This window comes from Pinus tabuliformis, chromosome 2_2 (assembly GCF_031772625.1).
Source record: "Pinus tabuliformis cultivar Carrire ecotype Pingquan chromosome 2_2, CPIR1, whole genome shotgun sequence".
NCBI lineage: Eukaryota > Viridiplantae > Streptophyta > Pinopsida > Pinales > Pinaceae > Pinus > Pinus tabuliformis.
This window is the reverse complement of record NC_142300.1, coordinates 785,502,809-785,517,001: the sequence shown is the minus strand read 5'-3', so window position 1 is coordinate 785,517,001 and position 14,193 is coordinate 785,502,809.

Genomic DNA, 14,193 nt, shown 5'->3' with positions numbered 1-14,193 from the left:
GGAACCCAGATTCCAGAGAATCATTCTATAGGATCAAGAGAGCTTTTGTAGAGGCTCCTGTCTTAGTCGGCCTAGATTATTCATCACCAGTTTACATATTCTCTTTTGCCTCCCCTCATACTATAGTTTTTGTGTTATTGCAGAAGAATAGTGAAGGTTACGAGCAACCTATATCATTTTTCAGCCAAGTGCTACAGGAGGCTGAATTGAAATATAACATCTCGGAAAAATAGGCTTACTCCTTGGTCAAAGCTTTAAAGGCCTTGAGAGTTTATGTCCTACACTCTAACATTGTATCTTGTGTTCCAACAACGGTCGTTAAAGACATCCTGGTGCAAGGGGATAGTGATGGAAAACTAGGCAAGCGGATTGCAAAAATCCAAGAGTAAAACATGGATATTAAGCCCATAAAACTCATCGAAGGACAGGGATTGGCCAAAATCTTATTAGAGTCTAATTACCAGGCCTTGGGGATAAATTTATTGGCAGAGGAAGATGAAGAAGGGACCCAACAACCAATGATCAAGACATCGATCCAAAACATTCATATCAAATACAAAACATCTTCCTGGTATAAAGATGTCATTCATTATTTTCTATTCTTAAGGTGTCTGGTGAAGATGGAAAAATATAAATATAGAGCATTAAGATTAAAATCCCAAAATTTTATTATATTGAATGGTCAATTATATTGGAAGGACCCTATTGGGATTCTACTATTTTGTTTGATAGAAAAAAAAACTCAAAGGGTAATTGATGATTTCCATAGTAGCGTTTGTGGGGGACACTACAGATGGAAGACTACAACACATAAGATACTGAAAGCAGGGTTTCATTGGCCTAAGTTATTAGAGAGTTTCATTCTTATGTTTGGGCCTTCCAGAAGTGTCAAATGTTAGTAGAGAAGAAGAAGCTAGCCCCATTCCCATTAATTCATGTTTTTATTGAAGAACCTTTCAGGAAATGGGGACTATACTTTATCAGAGAGATACACCCTCCTTCCAACATCCAACACAAATGGATACTCACAACCACAAACTATTTTACAAAATGGATGGAAGCAATCCCAACCCAAAATGAAACCGATATTGTGGTCATAAAATTTTTGGAGGAAAATATCATGGCCAAGTTTGGCTTTCCTATGAAAATTGTGACTGATAACGCTCAGGTTTTTAAGTCCGCCAAATTTATCAACTTTTGTCATAAATTCAACATCACAGTTGGCCATTCTACTACCTACTATCCACAGGGAAATGAACTATCTGAGTGCTCCAACAAAACAGTTATAAGGATCCTGAAGAAAACCATTGCAGAAATTCAAAGAAATTGGGACTCCCAATTAAAATTTTCCCTATGGGCTAACAGGGTCACTCCCAACAGGTCCACTAGGAAATCTCCTTTCGAATTGGTTTATGGAAAAGAAGGCATATATCCTATACAGTAGCCATTTCGATTACCAAAATATTACAAGATGTTGAAGAAGAGCCAAACTCCCTTACTCGAAGGATAAATCAACTAGTGGAGCTTGAAGAAAACAGAGAGCAGGTAAACCACAAGTTAATTAACTATCAGCAGAAAATGAAGTCCGTGTTTGATAAAAAGGAAAAAGATAGACCTCTGCAGCCAGGAGATCTAGTTTTGAGATGGGATGTCAGAAGGGAAGACAAAGACAAACACAAAAATTTTCACCCATGATGGTTTGACCCTTTCAAAATCACTGAGGCAAAAGGCAATAATATTTTTTTACTGGAAAAATTGGAAGGTGAAGCACTAGAAATGCCAATAAATGGGAAGTTCCTCAAACTTATTTCCAGCATTAAAGGTATCCCCCTCATCCATTGTAAATATTGGTGTGATGCATGTAAATAATATATACTATTTCAAGTTTTTGTTATTTCTTCTTGCTGTTATACACAAGTTTTCAATAATAAGACTCCATGCCCAAGGAGGAAGATGTCAAGTTACATGTTCTCGACGCATTGCTGGAAATACCTTGTCCCTAGTTGGAGCCAATATTGTCCTTAGCCTTCATATTTTTCAAAAGATGATAATAAGGCTATGTAAATCAATTTCAAAGGAGGAACATCGCCCAAAGGAAAGGTTTCAGACCAATACATGATTAAAAGAATTGACAACAAGGCAAGTTATGTTGTCGGGGAGGTGTATATCAAAATTATGGACCAAGCAACCATGTAGGTAAAGACACTGCTCCTTCTGTCAGGATCGTCATTCCTTGAGGACCTATGACGTGCAGGAACTATCTCTGAGGACGAAACTTACATGGAGGTTAAGGTACAGGGCTGCGCCGACGTTGAAAAGTCAACTACCAATCCAACAACCCAGATTAATTCTGGGGGTAAGGAGAGGTGCTCATCCACCTACAGGCCTAACCACCATAGTACTATGGGAACCACCTTCCAAGTGGACTAAATCCATTGACCCATGGCGAACAACATTTGCAGTGCTAAAAGGTAAATGTGTTTAATGAATTTCCCGCTTTCGCTCTCCGCTTCACCTTTCCCGACCCATCTTTAGTCACCACATCCCCGTCCTCTTACCATTGATGTCATCACTTTTCTACGTGTCCTGTCCTTACTATAAATTGTCTTGTCCCCAAATTCCCTTTTCCCGACAACATACTCTATAGTTTCCGAGTAAAAATATCTCAGTATGGTTGCCTACACAAGACCTCCTGCTCAAAGTATATAGACCACCTAAGAACCTCCTTGCAACATCACTTTCAGTTTCTCCTATGGGATCTAGGTAACCTGTCACCTGACCACCTGTGTTTTGTATTTTGTTTTCTCGGTAAAATGAAACAAATGACCCCCAAAACCCCTAAAACCTATGAGGTTAAGTCTTCTTCTAGCCTCGAGCCCCTAATGGACACCGAAAGCCAAATTGTAGACCTAGCTTGCCCTTATTAGCTTTCTGACCTTTTCTTTGACCTATTTGTTGGACATGTGAGGGGAGAAGACACCTTTCGAGTTGTACAATCTGGCTTATACTTCCAAATCACACCCTCACTGCATCACTTCCTAGAACTTACATCATGGCTCATTGCGACATACCTAGATTGAAATAATTACTTTGTCTCCCCTTCAGGAACCAAAATATTGGAGATAACCCCCGATTTGATTCGGAAAGCCCTAATTTTCCCTTCCTCTCCTGCAATGCAGTTGTTTACCGATGCTACCCTAACTCACCACTTCACTACTCTTCCTCTTCATAAGCAACAATCCTTCTTGGAACAAACCCTTTCCCCATGAGTCGAATCCCTGCCCCCTGATGATTTTTCCCAAATCACACTTTTCAAAGAATCTGTTTGACCTATTCTGTCTGTAATAACATGTTTACTTGGGGAAGAAAAGTCCCACATGATCAATAAATCCATCCTAGGATGCCTACATAAAATTAAGTAAACTGGTTGTCTACTTGACATTCTATTCTATATATCTACAACCATATGCTTTTAGCTTCATTACTTCTCTGCCTCTTCTTACTTCTGCTAATGCTCCCTTCTGTTCTATTTGTTTATATATACCCACGTATGTTTGCGCCTTAATGTAATGTATCCTAATAAACAACGAAATTTCATCTTCGACTGGAATATATCTATGAGAAGAAGACCCAGCCTTGGTGGGTACTCTCAATTCATTTCTACCTTCATGGCCATTGCATACACAATTATCCATGGGGCCTTGACCCCCAGAATCTTCCCTCAGCAAAAAGAGCTCCTCCAACTTAGCAAAGAGGCTATGGTAGGATATTGGTACCTCTATGAGGATTACACAGAGCTATGAATTTATGGGTGTGAGCTTTGTCCCTATTGTTTGCTGGTGTTCATGCCTATGAGAATATTTTCCCTTGAATTCATTTGATAGATCCTCAGTGTAGACCTACTTCACTTCGTGCCTACAAAGAAAGGTTACATTTTTAAAATGGGACAACCCTTGGGTGCTGTTAGCGCTTGAAATTTCACCTCACGCTCAGAAAGGCAAACTCCAAGGCAACATCAAACCACTTAGCCTCGTAGCTAGCCCTACGGGGCAGGAGAGGGCTCTCTCCGGTCTATCTCGATAAAGATCTTCAAAGGGCGAGATAACCAATAAGGAAACACTGATTTTAGGCTAGTAAACTGATAAAAGGTTTGAATTGGGAAGTTTTAAGATTTTGGTGGAAAGTTGGGGAAAGGCAATTTTGGGTGCGGGGATTGGACACAGTTTTTGCAGAGGGTTCTTTGGGGCAAGGTAGGAGACAGTATTGATGCCTTTGATAGAGGTGGATGGATGAGAATGACCGGTGAGGAGTTAAGGAGAGCAAGCAATAACCTTGAATTCCCCTTAAACAGTTGAAAACATTGATATTAAGCAAACTTAAAAGCAGAGCATGACAGTCATGAATTCTACTTTAACACTTCATTTGTCTAATTTGCAGAAGGAAAAGTAAGGAAATGATTCACATAACACACTTACAAGTACAAATAGAAACACACCATCAATACATGTGACCACAAGAATCCCAAAAAGGACTGCAAAACCCTGGTCTTCCTTTGCCAAAAATTGCAGAGATACAATGAGTAATACAATAGAGCTTATCCCTCAAGAGTCCAACCTCTCCAACCTCTGAAAATGACTAAGAAAATACATAATATAGGCAAGCTACACCTTTCCTTACCTCTAGGGGTCGAGCTCACTATCCTAGGAGCTGTTTCAACCAATTCTAAACTAAGCACTGAAAACTAGGCAATCAAAACAACTTGCCTCTATAAGCTAGGAAACCAATTCATTCATTAAATTTTTGCCTATCTTATGAATGAATCTTCTAGAAGAGATAAATAAGTGTCAAAATATCATAAAATTACATCATTTACAACAAGGAGGATGAAAATCAACTCCGAAAAGTCAAATCCAGTCAAAACTGCGTTTTGCTGAGCTGTAGGTTGAATTCCTGTGCAAATTGCCTGATGGGTCGTGCACAATTCCTGAATGGGTCGTGCGCCTTTGGAGGCACTTTTGAGGCACTTCCAGGTGTCCAAATGAGGAAAAAGTGGGCTTTTTGGAAAGGTATGGATGTCTACTTTCCAACCCAAGTGGAATTTATGAATTTGGTGGTCATTTTCCCCTCCAAAATTGCAATCTCCCAAGACTGCTTCCTGTGTGTCAAAAATGTGGCAGAAAGTCATTTTTTGCTTGTTTTTTTGACTTTCTGGAGGCCCAAAACTTGGTGAAATTTCTTGGCAATGGCTGATAAAGTGTAACTTTTCATGAAAAATCCAGAAATGCTGAGTTTTCCCAAAATGGAGTTGCCCAACGAAAGGGTCGCGCGCGGCGCGCGGCCCATTGGTGGAGAAAACCTGTGTTTGGCACAAAAAATTCACAATTGACAAAATTTTCTCCAAATTTCTTGAAATTTGGGCTGGGAGTCCCCAATAAAGTACCATGCTCAGTCAAAGAGGCTTTGGCCAAAATTTGGAGTGGATCGGGCCTTTTCCGTCGTTTTAGTGCCTTGGCCAACCTCCTTGGATCTGGCAATTGCAATTTTGAAATTTATCTAAAACCATGACACCTGTGCAAAAAGTGAAGAGGTTTTTTTTCTTTGGCATGTTATGGACAAAAACCTCTCTCAGTTTTCCAAAATTCATCTTTTATTGCTCTGGAACATCATTTGAGTGCGACTTGTCCCGATGTGTGAAACAAGGAATTTTGTCGAAATGGAGCGAAATGAAGGGGATAGGGGGCTTCTAAATTCTTGGGGAAATTTTTGGGAGTGGGGAGGGATGTTAGGAAGCAGTGGAAAGTGGAATCTCAGAGATTGAGCGAGGGGAAGGGGTCCAAAAGGGCAAAACACAGGCCAAACCTAGAAAATTGCCAGGTTGTAGCAAGAAACTAGGGTTTGTGAAAAAATGAGGAATTTGGGGAATCTCAGTGATGGGAAGCATTTGATAAGGTACTTTAAGGATAGGGGAAGGTGTATGAACATCAGGATACAAGTTTTTCCGATGATTTGACCGTCCACGAGAAATCGCCTTCAAAACCCTAGGAGAGGGAAATGACCTTACCTAGGCGCAACTGAAGCATGAACAAGGTGTAAAATGACTCATTAGACACTGAGATGATAATGACAACCCTATGAATGATGATAGACTCAGCTGAATAGGGACATAGATGGGAATTTGGGCAACTTTGAAAAGAGTGGGAGCAAACCCTAGACCTAATGCCTAGTGACCAAATTTTGCTTGAAAACTCTTTGAAATGACAAAATTTGACTTGGAAACTCTGAGACCACTTTGTAAGAGCATATTTGATCACTGGAGGAAGGTTGGAAAGACTGACACTAACATTGGCTCCAATGGGGATGATAACTCCTTGGAGGTGCCAAGAACCGCAGACCTCTGGGAGAGCAGACCAGTGCCTTCAACCATTGGGCGATGGAGTCATTATTTGACAAACAATACAAGACTTTGACTCATTTATTGACTGAAACCTGACTAAAAACCGACTCACAAATGACTCATGACTGACTTAACTAAAACAAGAACTTACAAAGCTTATTGAAAGGCAGCAATCCATCAAGATTTGAAATCATGATGACAACCACCTGTGTTTCTTACAAGACAATATACATCAAACTATATCAAAATGCCAATGCAACCAATCAAGCAAATGCCTTCTTGACTGATTCTCCCACTCAGATCTCATGATCAACAATAGATACTGGTAACTGGGCATCCAAAAACATAGCTAACCATGATCTCCTTCATCACTGAACACAATAATAATCACTTTCACTGTTGACTGCAACAGGGCTGCCATTGGATCTTGAAAAACATGAAGTTTTGCCACTACCACCTCCTGCTGAAAGAACAAGGTGTCTTTTGCTTCAATTTCTGATCTACCTTCATCATGTGCTTTGGTGAAAGTATGCTCATGGGCTTCAAAAAACTCTGAACAAATGGATGGGCAGATCTCTTCTTGGAAAAGCATTTCAGCACATGAAACATATGAAGAGGAATCTGAATGGTAATCCTGAATGTTATGATCTTCTATAGTCTGACAATATGGTAGGTCATCTTCATATGATATGACAGCCGGATTATCATCTTTGTGAAGGAAAACATTATCTGTTTGCTGATCTACAAGACAATCATCTTCTTCAACAGAGGAAGAAGTTTCCCCAACACTTTCCTGACTATGTGTGCATTGCAAATCTGCTGTAGCTTGGGCTGTAACAAGGCCTTTCAAAAGCTGATCTATCTCCTCTTCAGACAAAGGAGACAATACCTTTTGTTCTCTTCTGCTTAAACAGTAATTATCTTCATATGATAGGGCACTCAAACTATCATTTATTACTGAGTTATTGAAAGGAGATTCATCACTTACTTGTACAAAGATCTCACCTTGTTGTTCATGAACATCTGAATCCAAAACTCTGTCTATGATCTCAACAGTAGAGCTCTCTTTGATGGGCTTCAGCACAAGATATTCCTGGTCATCATAATCTAAATGTTGTTCTGAAGTAGTTGTCCTAACATTATCACATTCTGCAATCTGGTCTTCTTCTGTGGGCAGATCTGAAACAACATTTTCTCTTTCCTCATTTTCAGCCATATGGAAATCTTCAGCCTGCTGATCTTGACAAGTATCCTCTAAGATTTCTGTGTGCTGCTGAAACGGATTTTCATATAGAGCCTCCATGATCTCAACATCCATAAAATTATCATCTTCATAATATTTCTCAAGGTTTTCAATAAAACTATAAGCATGCTTGCAACAGTCTTGAACTAAATTTAATGATGGATAAGAGTCCTTATATCGTTCAATGAACATAGCATGAAAATCCTTTAAACAGTAAATACAAGCAGGCGGCAAACTTTCATACCATGATTGGGCTTTACCTTCCAGAGTGGCCAAGAATATCTTCATCAAGCAATCTTCAGGAAAATCCACCTTCAACTTGCGAATATGCATATGAAATCTAACTAGATGTAGAGCAGCATCCTTCTTACCATCATCATTAAATGTAGGCAGATTCCTTAACCAATCTACCTTTGGAATTTTATTTGGAAAACCAGGGATGTGATCTCGGCTCAGGGGAGCGTATCTTCTTGCAATCCGATCCATCTTGAAAATCTCACAGCTACTGATCTCCCTGCAGTGAAGTCACCATGAAGCATTGATCTCTGGAGTTTTCAGTGAAGGAGTCGCCAGTGAATGATTTCAGCCTTGTCAGTGTCTGATCGTTGTCCACTATCAACAATCAGATCTGAACTTGATACATGTACTGGGGTAAAATGAAAATGAAGTGCTGTATTCACAAGCTCACGGAGATTGACTGAAGCAGCGTTTATCTACTTCCGCTTATGCAAAGCAAAAGCGTTTCGAAGGCTACCTGGCATAACTTCAGGCTCTGTCTAAGACTTATGAAACAAACACATCAACCCACAAACAAGTTTGTTCTCCCCAGTATGGTCGCCAATATGTTAGCGCTTGAAATTTCACCTCAGGCTGAGAAAGGCAAACTCCAAGGCAACATCAAACCACTTAGCCTCGTAGCTAGCCCTACGGGGCAGGAGAGGGCTCTCTCCGGTCTATCTCGATAAAGATCTTCAAAGGGCGAGATAAACAATAAGGAAACACTGATTTTAGGCTAGTAAACTGATAAAAGGTTTGAATTGGGAAGTTTTAAGATTTTGGTGGAAAGTTGGGGAAAGGCAATTTTGGGTGCGGGGATTGGACACAGTTTTTGCAGGGGGTTCTTTGGGGCAAGGTAGGAGACAGTATTGATGCCTTTTATAGAGGTGGATGGATGAGAATGACCGGTGAGGAGTTAAGGAGAGCAAGCAATAACCTTGAATTCCCCTTAAACAGTTGAAAACATTGATATTAAGCAAACTTAAAAGCAGAGCATGACAGTCATGAATTCTACTTTAACACTTCATTTGCCTAATTTGCAGAAGGAAAAGTAAGGAAATGATTCACATAACACGCTTACAAGTACAAAGAGAAACACACCATCAATACATGTGACCACAAGAATCCCAAAAAGGACTGCAAAACCCTGGTCTTCCTTTGCCAAAAATTGCAGAGATACAATGAGTAATACAATAGAGCTTATCCCTCAAGAGTCCAACCTCTCCAACCTCTGAAAATGACTAAGAAAATACATAATATAGGAAAGCTGCACCTTTCCTTGCCTCTAGGGATCGAGCTCACTATCCTAGGAGTTGTTTCAACCAATTCTAAACTAAGCACTGAAAACTAGGCAATCAAAACAACTTGCCTCTATAAGCTAGGAAACCAATTCATTCATTAAATTTTTGCCTATCTTATGAATGAATCTTCTAGAAGAGATAAATAAGTGTCAAAATATCATAAAATTACATCATTTACAACAAGGAGGATGAAAATCAACTCCAAAAAGTCAAATCCAGTCAAAACTGTGTTTTGCTGAGCTGTAGGTTGAATTCCTGTGCAAACTGCCTGATGGGTCGCGCGCAATTCCTGAATGGGTCGCGCGCCTTTGGAGGAACTTTTGAGGCACTTCCAGGTGTCCAAATGAGGAAAAAGTGGGCTTGTTGGAAAGGTCTGGATGTCTACTTTCTAACCCAAGTGGAATTTCTGAATTTGGTGGTCATTTTCCCCTCCAAATTTCAATCTCCCAAGACTGCTTCCTATGTGTCAAAAATGTGGCAGAAAGTCATTTTTTGCTTGTTTTTTGACTTTCTGGAGGCCCAAAACTTGGTGAAATTTCTTGGCGATGGCTGAGAAAGTGTAAATTTTCATGAAAAATCCAGAAATGCTGAGTTTTCCCAAAATGGAGTTGCCCAACGAAAGGGTATTGGTGGAGAAAACCTGTGTTTGGCACAAAAAATTCACAATTGACAAAATTTTCTCCACATTTCTTGAAATTTGGGCTGGGAGTCCCCAATAAAGTACTATGCTCAGTCAAAGAGGATTTGGCCAAAATTTGGAGTGGATCGGGCCTTTTCCGTCGTTTTAGTGCCTTGGCCAACCTCCTTGGATCTGACAATTGCAATTTTGACATTTCTCTAAAACCATGACACCTGTGCAAAAAGTGAAGGAGGTGTTTCTTCTTTGGCATGTTATGGACAAAAAACTCTCTCAGTTTTCCAAAATTCATCTTTTATTGCTCTGGAACATCATTTGAGTGCGACTTGTCCCGATGTGTGAAACAAGGAATTTTGTCGAAATGGAGCGAAATGAAGGGGATAGGGGGCTTCTAAATTCTTGGGGAAATTTTTGGGAGTGGGGAGGGATGTTAGGAAGCAGGGGAAAGTGGAATCTCAGAGATTGAGCGAGGGGAAGGGGTCCAAAAGGGAAAAACACAGGCCAAACCTAGAAAATTGCCAGGTTGTAGCAAGAAACTAGGGTTTGTGAAAAAATGAGGAATTTGGGGAATCTCAATGATGGGAAGCATTTGATAAGGTACTTTAAGGATAGGGGAAGGTGTATGAACATCAGGATACAAGTTTTGCCGATGATTTGACCATCCACGAGAAATCGCCTTCAAAACCCTAGGAGAGGGGAATGACCTTACCTAGGCGCAACTGAAGCATGAACAAGGTGTAAAATGACTCATTAGACACTGAGATGATAATGACAACCCTATGAATGATGATAGACTCAGCTGAATAGTGACATAGATGGGCATTTGTGCAACTTTGAAAAGAGTGGGAGCAAACCCTAGACCTAATGCCTAGTGACCAAATTTTGCTTGAAAACTCTTTGAAATGACAAAATTTGACTTGGAAACTCTGAGACCACTTTGTAAGAGCATATTTGATCACTGGAGGAAGGCTGGAAAGATTGACACTAACAGGTCCTTTTATGGTGAACACAAGACAAGATTTTAGAATAGTTGATGCTTTACTTGAATCCATGGATTTTGAAAAAGGAGACACTTGGCATTATGATCCTGAAGGCGTCATTGCCCGAAGGAGAGAAAAGATAAAAGAATCAACTTACATACATGAGCCCGGGCCTGAAATTGAATGGAAAGCTAATTTTGATTCATGGCCTCTTACTACAAAAAAGGAGACCAAATCCCCAGAAATCATGGGCAGATCGTCAAAGAGGATTGTTGACCAAGTTGGGGATGCTGAGATGGAAGAAGCTCATATAAATAGAAGGCTAGGAGCCAAGGCTTAGAGGAAAGAAGAAGAGGTTGTGATACGACTAGTGGAAATAGAACCTGATTAGCCTGGTTTTCAAATTACTTTGGAGGAACCACCTCTAGTTACAACTCCATCCAATGCAAAAGTGACCATCCCAGACCCTAAGGATAGTGTTGTTTCCACCGGATCTAGCTGGCCTATTCGAAAGGCCATTGAGGAAAACAACAAAAAGTTCAGGGAAAGAATGAAACGAATAATGGATCTCGAATCAACATCCCACCAAACTCGGCTACTGGATGCTATGGACCTGGAACATGATCAGATGAGTATTTCATTACAACACCCAACAACTCAGTCATTACCTTCAGGGCCTGAGTTTAAAACCTTAGATGTCTCTCTGAACTTAGCAAGTATCCCTTTACCAGATAAAATAAACCTTCATAAGCAGGTGGGAGAGATGTTGTACAATGATCTTGGAAAAAACTTCATGACCATTAGCAAGGATGAGACATTATTAGAAAAGGTTTCAAATAACATGAAAATGGAGAAGGCAAATTGCAGGGCCTTGTATCTTCAGAAGGAAAGCTACAAGGAGTTGATAATCAAGATGGGGGTGAACCCAAAAGACAAGACAGAAGTAGAGACTATTCTTCAACAATCTCAGAAAGAGATTTAGGGATTAAGACACAGGTTAAAGATGTCAAGCAATGAACACATTCAGTCTAAAGAGTTGTCTCAAGTCGAGATGGAAAAAGAAAAATTGATGAAGGAGTTGGTGGAAAGAAGTGATGAGGTGTTGACTCTTAAAAGAAAGTGGTTGAACTACAACAGACAATGACAGAATAGCAAGAAAATATTACCTCTCATGTGTGCATAGTGGTAGTGCTCAAGGATCCACAGAACCCGACAGAGCATTTCACCAAATCCTTAACTGAATTGTAGCTCTCATAAAGTGAGTTGAAGAAGGTACAAAGGGATTTAGATTCGGAAAATGAAAAATTGTCTTAGCAACAAAAACAGTTGCAGATTGTAGTAACAAATGTTGAACTTGCTAACAAGAACATGCAATCTGCAACACAAGAGATCAACGAGCTTAAGACAAAATTGAATGGGGATATGTCTCTTCTGGAGGCCATAAAATTGGTATGGGATGAGAGCATAGAGGAAATGAATCTCAGATGGGAACATGTGATATTAATACATGAGCATAAAGTTGCAAGCAATGATTGAGAGTAGTCCATCATGAATGCTAAAGAGGAAGGAAAAAAGAATTCCCAAGTTTCCAAGAAATTCATTCGCTTTGTGAACAAGAGGCCAACTGAATAATTAAGCCCCCTTGATGAGGAAGACAAATTCAGTGTTGTAATGGAGATATCCAAGGTTGTTATGAAAGAAGAAGTTATGGTTAGAGCTGAACAATGCCTCAGGGTGGTGCAAAAGGAAGTGATCTCCTTCAATGTTGAATTCAAAAGAATATTTAAGTTGGTTTTCCTAATTGTTGCGGACTTCGTGGGGAGTTTCTCTCTCATGAACAATACGATCAGATGTGGGTAGAAACTAAAAGTAAGGCAGATTTTCCCCACAAGAAGACTCCACTCTCAAAGGTAAAACTGTAGTAAACTTCTTGAAGAAGAAATTCCAGTTACTTGGGATGGTTAGAAGTATTTTTCATCGCAGGTTGGATTATTCGAGTATAATTTATTTAAAGGATAATTATCAATGATTCAAGATCGCTCCTCCACCACCTCTATCATTATGGAAACAATGTGAACAGTTTGTCAATCCACTAGTTATCTGAGTCATCGATGCTCAAGCACAACACACTCCACAATGTGATGCTTCATCCCACTGTCCTTGAAGAATATATTTAATCATGTCAATCTTGACATTTTATTTACATCTTTTATGTTATTCACATTTTATATTTATTGTGTTCTGTTAAATGGCTACATTTTAGTCAATTACACTTGTGTAGTAAGACATGCTGAAGTTTTGAGGTGCTTATTAATCATGAACTTAATCAAGAAAGAATATTTTGTAAATGGTCTCTGTCTTTCATAGAGGGCCTATATGAGCCATTTTGAAAGAACAAATAAGGGTTCCGAATTTTTGGAAAAGACTATTTTCTGGTTTCATGAAGGCAATGTTATGAATCCCATGTACGTGTGTTTCTCGAAATATTAATGCCAATTTTTTGTGATTCCAACTAATTGGATTGTAGTATGTTCATCCCCCTATATTTTTTTCATATATGTTGAATATTCTTCTCAGATTTCATGTTATGTAGCTGCCAGATATATTCTCATAAGATGCAGATTCATTAGGATCATGTTATTGATGGATAATGCCTGTATGAATATGGAAATTAAGTATTTAAAAGCGCTCCATGTGTCTTAGCATTCCACAAACATTTCCTCTCACTCGTTTCTCTCTGAATCCATATGTATATAATTCTTAAGTTTTAAGCTTTGTATGATGGATTTCTTCTCTACTTTATTCTGCCATTATATATTTCTCAATAATTGATTTGCTGCAAGTTCTCAATTTGGATTGGCCACCATTGATTGATGATTATATTCCTACATGTTCTGTGTATGTGGAGGTTTACACATTGTATCTTTATGAATGGTTCTAAATCAATTTTATTTGAATTACATGCAAAAGACTATGGTGCTACAAGTCCTTAAGACAATTTTGAAAATACTAATTCGAATATCCCAGAGACTCGTCTCCCATCCACCCAGAGGTTGTCTCTAGGAGTGAAAACAGTACCAAATTCAACTCATAATCCTTGATACCCAAATTCATGTGAAGGGTATGAAAAATATTTATGAACTTCGGTACTTCTTGGTCCTTTCCCTACCACAGCATGGTCCACTTTATCTATTTATCTTCATAGGTCCCGACAGGGTAATATTATTCCTTAATGGCATCTTGGAAAGAATTCCAAGTGGCTTTGCCTGAAAATAGTGAGGGTTACCTCTCATCCTTCTATTCATAGTAGTTTTCCAAGTAGTCCTTGACATGGGAGGCAGCTGTGAGCGATGAAAAAGTAA